Source organism: Sturnira hondurensis, unplaced genomic scaffold, assembly GCF_014824575.4.
Source record: "Sturnira hondurensis isolate 20B ecotype Veracruz unplaced genomic scaffold, ASM1482457v3 Scaffold0001221, whole genome shotgun sequence".
NCBI classification, from domain to species: Eukaryota; Metazoa; Chordata; class Mammalia; order Chiroptera; family Phyllostomidae; genus Sturnira; species Sturnira hondurensis.
This window is the reverse complement of record NW_028073852.1, coordinates 2,772,150-2,778,149: the sequence shown is the minus strand read 5'-3', so window position 1 is coordinate 2,778,149 and position 6,000 is coordinate 2,772,150. Positions and strand designations below refer to the sequence as shown.

Sequence of the window (6,000 nt, the reverse complement as noted above, 5' to 3'; positions counted from 1 at the left end):
TTACAGTAAAACCTTAACAGTACTGCTGGGGGAATAGCTGGCTTGAATTAATTTAATTTTCAGGGGAATAGAATTAAGCAAAAATCATTTTTATTCCATCTATTGAATATCTTTTAGTAACAAGCTGTACTTACCTACTTTATTAAGTTTACTCTTTGGAGATAATTCAAGGCTTCGGTGCTGTGCGGATGAGGAGCGCGGCAGTCGCCCGTGGGCAGCCACCACGTGCCAGGGTTTTACTTGCTCGCTTTTCCCAGCCGTGTGGCTGAGGCTTGATGGCGTAGCGCCACCTCCTCGCTCACAGGGCTTGCCTGGCCCGTGAAAGAAGGTTGTAAGTGCAGATTTCTTAGTGAAAACGTCCCTGGAAAGTGTCACCTCCGAATCCTAACTGTTTTCCAAACTCGATACATGAATGTATGGCCCTTCTTTAAACGTAGTTTTTCTCAACCCTGGCTGAGCACTGGAGGCATCTGGAGGCTTTAAAAAGGGCTGATGCCCGAGTCCCGCCCCAGAGGACTCCTGAAAAGGTTGGCAGCCTTGGTGCTGGAAGCTGTCGAAGCTTCCCAGGGGATTCTGATGAGCAGCAAGCCTGAGGACCACGGTTTCACAGGAAGAATGTTCTCTAAGCACGCCCCCATGTTGATTTAAATTACTTTTCTTCAGATAGTGTTTAAATATGCACAAACTGACCCTAGGTTGAAATATCTTGTGCATGTCATTGTGCATAAAACATGTTTACAAGTTAAAAACAAACTGCAAAATGAACAGATTGGAACCAAGCGTTGATGGGCAGATAGCATGCCTGCAGGGCTTTCGTGCGTGTGCACCTTCTGCTTCATCTGTGAACCCTCCCCAGTCCCTGTGTCTGTCCGGGTCCAGCTGGGAGCCGGAGGCCATGCGGTGGTACAGGCAGAGAAGGTGTATTGTAAAGAAGACTGAGCTTGGGGAAAAGAGCAACTGTAGAAAACTGTGGTACTGGGGCCTCCGGGCAGAGGGAGGACTCCCTGGAAGAATGCCGTCTTCAAGGCTGGGGTCACCCCCGTGAAGAAGGTGTAGCTGCAGTCCACTGGGTGGCAGAGCATTCCCTGGAGCACAGGCGGTAGCCAGTGGCACCGGCTCACAGGAAGTGGGGGCCCTGGTGGCAAACTGCAGCCACATGGCTGGGCACTCAGGTGTGCAGAGGAGCGGGGGTGTTCTTGCGGCAGGCATGGAGCACACGGTGTCCAGTTGGGAGAGCCATATCATGGGGAGGACCGTGAGGGACAAGTGTCGGGGGCGGGGGGGGTGCGAGCAGCAAGAGGCCTTGGAGCACACAGTGTGTGTCGAAAGGGTCGTACCTCCAGAGTCGGACTCGGTTGGGCTGGGCTGGGACCCAGGAATCTGTATGTTTAGTAGGTGGCCCCACAATTCTGATGACTGTGGTCCCGGAGACAACACTGAAGGGTGACAATCCCGGACCTGGGGCTGAACTGTAGGGACCGTGTCTTACTCCTTCTGTGCCCTCATCGCCTGAGGAGGGGCTGCTGTTCAGGAGGGGGCTGAACAGATGACCAGCGAGCCACTCCAGGAGGCAGGCGCCTTGGTGTTGTGCCAGAGGCCTGTTCCAGCAGGGACACGTCTACGCCGAACCCCTCGTCTCAAGGGTCCCGTGCCACACGGGCAGCGCTGTGCCGTTCAGCTCCCTGAAGACCCTCTGTGTGTATTTTTTGATTTAAGATGGACTTGTACTAACATCCCTTTTCTCTGTATTTAATAGGGAGAAAGAACAAGAAACACAAAAAGAGGAACATTTGATGGAAGAAAAGAAAAAGAAAAAGCAGGAAGAGAAGAAAAAGAAGGACGGTGCTCAGAAAAAGGTTCGGCTCGAGTTACTGCTTCCTCGTCTGTGTGCGTGTGCGTGTGCATCTCACCTGCGTTATCGTGGCCGTTCCGCTGCAGAATCTCATGTCATTGCTCTTAAAGATCGATGTGCTAAATCTGTAGTTAGCAAAAAATAGATGTTGTGCTGGTGACACAAATACAGGGTGACAGCCACGAAATGTCTTTTTCTTTAAGGACCTAGAAATACTAGAGCTGTGTTGTGAAGAAGTTGGCCTTGGGTTTTGGTGGCGGAGAGCGCTCGCTGTTCCGCTTGGGTAAACTGCCCAGGAGTGGGAAGGGGCCGTTCAGCTGAGCTGATTAGAAAGCGAGAGATAATTGTAACTTTGGCAAATGTTCTTCTACAAATCCTATTAGTAAATATTAAAAATTATAAGTCCTTAACCTTATAGTCATGCTTGAATTTTCTGGCATTTAATATACCAAGTCATGCCACTCGTTTTCGCTCCCACCTGGTTAATGTATCCCGTAGTCGACACTATGTACCTTTGGACGTCATTCAAACGCAGGCTCACGTGAGCTCTCAGGTACGTGTGCGTGTGCCTTCAGATCGATGTCGGCATGTGGTTGACGGCGTGCAGACAGTTAGACGGTACTCCCAGAAGTACAATAAATTTTAGTAAATGGACTGGGCAGAAACTGTGTTTAAAGTTTTCTATTAAAGTCTACTTATATATAAACTTTCATAGTTGTGTACGCTCTACACATTATTCCTAAAGAGTTTCTAATTTTTTTTTCAGGCTGCTGATCAAAAAACCAAAGGTAAGTTTATTTTATTTGTGGGGGGCACATTTTATGGCAGCACCAAACTTCCTAGGGTAAAGACGACTGTTCCTTTAATTGGGGGTTAGAGACAAAGACTCCGACCCTGCCTCCCAGTCTGCTTTCATTACTCACTGTGGGATTCCTCCTTTCTCACTGGCTTGACCTCCGCGTCTTGGTGGCGTTTGTTTGACGATCCAAACGCCTGCAGAACTGTGAGCCAGCTTTCTGGACAGTGCTTTATACTCTTCCCGGCTTGATTTCTGCCCAACAAGGATTGAACTGGTACATCGCTTCAGTGTGATTAGGAACAACCGAAGGATCCTGAGTCCTTTTAAAGCTTCTAATTTGTCTGTGCCAGCTATTAACAACAAGAAGAGCTGTGTTCTTTCTGCATTCCCGCTCTGCATATTCATGTGTAAGATTTCCTTCATTCTCCAAGTGCAGAATTTGCTTGTTATTGTCTGAATGGGTGTCAGTGGGAACACCCGGGACGATATCAGTCGCTCAGGCGTCCCTGAGATCCCTTCTCAGTGCCGAGCCACCTGGAAGCACCTCTTCATTTTGCACTTGACATGAGGAGGGGCACTTACTACATTTCTTTAAGCCTCGGGCGTCTTCTGTTTCTAAAGGGAAAGGTAATGAAGGAGCAGCGCCCCCTCGAGCGGCTGCCATGAACACCAACGAGGTCTCATGGGGACAGGCACGGCGCCTCGCACGTGGTGGTGCCCAGGAGAGGGTGGCGGTAGCCTGCTGCGTTATTTTGGAGCTTTTATCTCCGCTGGACTGTCATCTGCACCCAGTTGCACACGCACGTGCGCTGTGGAGACCTCCCTGAGGTGTGGTCTCAGGCCGAACCCCTGCCCATGCTTGCCTCTCGTGTGGCATTTCACAGTTTTCAAAGTGAGGTGTATGTTTCTTCTCACTTGAACTTCATAAGTGGGCACAGCAGGTGCTAGTGTACACTGCAGACACCGAGGCTGAGAGCATGAGTTCAACCGCTTGCTCTTGGCCGGGCAGTTAGTGTGAGCAAGGGTCTTGGGGTCCCTGCTCCTGGTCCCGTGGGGGCCCCCGAGCCATCCGCCAGGGCTGCACCGAGAGATGAGCGCACAGAACTCGAGTCGTCAGGAAGGACACCCGTGTTCTGTGCTCTCGGAAGTGGTGCGAGTTTGTGTAACGCTTCTCATGAGGGTCCAGAGGGCTGTGGTGTAGGGTTGCATTTGAATTTATGATCTTGCATAAGAAACAATGGTTTCTTTTAATAGTCACTTAAAAGTACAGATTTATCCCTCTGAATCATCCGTTTCCTTCTTTTTGTTTTTAACGTTTGAGAAGTTTTTACAGCCTGATTTGGTACCAGCTATATTCCATTGTCATTGTCATTGTCATTGGAATTATTTTCCCTTCAAATAGTGACAGTTGCTGATGGCCCGTCGCCATCCCCACTGTAGTTTTCTCTTCTGCTCTGACTCGTGCCCTCACTGCTGACCCCGGACTCCACCGCGCCCTTACCTTCTTTTGTCTTCCCGAACCTCTGCTCCTGGGGGTAGTTTGTCAGCAACCCTGCCAATATAACTAGCCTCAGAACAGATCGTAGTTACCGTTAGAATGTCCTTCTAAACAGAAACAGTGCTTTTTGGATTATAAATAGTTAACAGTGTGGCTAGGCAACTCGTTCATTTACAGCTTTCTCAACCTCTCCATCACCGCAGTTCACAGGAACGCGCGCTGCCTGCAGCCAGTGGCCTGAGTCTCTGGCTGAGCGCCTCGGACCGCACGTGCAGGCCTGTGTGGACAGCAGCCGGACGGTGGGGCCAGGGCTCCCACACATCTCAGGCACAGCCCTTGGGTGGGCTCTGCTCCTCTGGGCCGTGCGGTCGCCCCTGCATGCAGCCCCTGGCGCCCAGCGCAGTCGGTCGGTAGGCTGGCCAGCGCCTTCAGCCGGTCTGCACAGAGTGTGAATTATACTTAAAAAGTTTTTAGTTTCTACAGTAACCATTGAACTTGAACAGTGAATCTTCTTTTAAAAGACGAATGCAGAACAAACCTCACTAGAAATCTCTTCTGTTATGAGTTTACTCTAATGCAGTGCGCCTCCCGGTCCCGTCCTGGAGCCTCAGTTTCCTCCCTGATTGTTTTTCAAGTCCCAAAGTGTGGTTTCTTTGGTGAGGTCGTTTTCTTCTTGTCACGAGATTCAGGCCAGTTGAGCAAGTGTGTTTGAGGCCCCGCACCGCCAGCATCTACCCACAGCACCCGCCCTGGAGTCCGGTGCGGGCCTTTTCCCCCAGCCGCAGCGAGCATGAAGTCCTGAGGTAGGGTGATGCCCTGTGCTTTGGGTGGTCGTGGCTCAGTCAACTTGCCCTGTATTCCCCTGTGATGAAAAGCACAGGGAACACAGTCGTGATGAAAATAGCGAGCACTGTCTAAAATGAAATGCAGGCCACTTCCGAGCCCTTCTCTTGAGATGCTTCCCAGCCGGCCTGCTGTTGCCCACTCGTGAATGCGTCCCTTTGTGAACGTGCACACGCAGATCTGCTTCCCACAGCTGACGCCCAGCCACCTGCCCGCCGGGACCGCCCTGAGCCGCTCATGAGCTGGTTCACACACAAGGGAGTCCCTCGCGAGTCCCCCAAACCGTGTCTTTGCCTGGTGACTGAAGGCAGGGCCAGCTGTACACACTCACGCTCACCTGTGACGCCTTCGTGAGACCCTGGCGCTCTCATACTGGGGTGGGGGCCTCAGAGGTCCTCCTGCTGCACGATACTGTCGCCTCGAGCGTTGCAGCCCTGCAGGAGTGTCCCTCGGGTCTGTCGTGCTCCGGTCATCAGTGTTCTCCACTCGGGATGCCACCCTGAGTTCAGTCACAGGCAGTAGCTCTACGTGTGATGTGATGGATTTGCGAGCCTCATTTTCCATAGTGTCTTATGGGTTGAATCTTTTTTACTTGTTGTTGTTTAAGATTAACTATAATACTATTCATAAATATGAAGCGAGCTGAATTTGGTGAGTTTTAGCCAGATTTTCTGAAGTTCATAAAATAGAAAAATTTTCATATAAAAAGCTGAAAGTAAATTATTTTATGTGTGAAAGTGAATGTGTTAATGACCCAGTGTGGCTCAAACTCCATATAATTAATGGTTTATGATTTCAGGCCAGCCATGTACTTTCATAAATTCATACATTTTAACTAGTTGCCTAATCTTGCTGGAAAGAACGACAGGTTTTTCGATCAAGTATTCAACTTTGCCATGCATTCCCTTTGTAATTGTTAATCCTAAGAAGACCTCTGCGTGCTTTTGTTCCTGTAAACCAACTGAGACCACGTTTTCCTGGAGGCCTGACGGGGAGCGGCAGGGTTGG

General features: G+C 50.3%; 1 protein-coding gene across 2 annotated transcripts in view; it reads left to right on the top strand.

The window, feature by feature from the left end:
- The first annotated feature begins 1,822 nt into the window (after positions 1 to 1,822).
- The window catches only part of TNRC6C (trinucleotide repeat containing adaptor 6C), a 72,485-nt gene continuing 68,307 nt past the window's right edge, over positions 1,823 to 6,000 (top strand). The window contains exons 1-2 of one of the 2 annotated variants that reach the window (XM_037064463.1): positions 1,823 to 1,856; positions 2,619 to 2,640. The gene's annotated coding sequence lies outside the window, so the exon portion shown is untranslated. The remainder of the gene's footprint in view (positions 1,857 to 2,618; positions 2,641 to 6,000) is intronic. The other variant, XM_037064473.1, reaches the window with a different exon arrangement.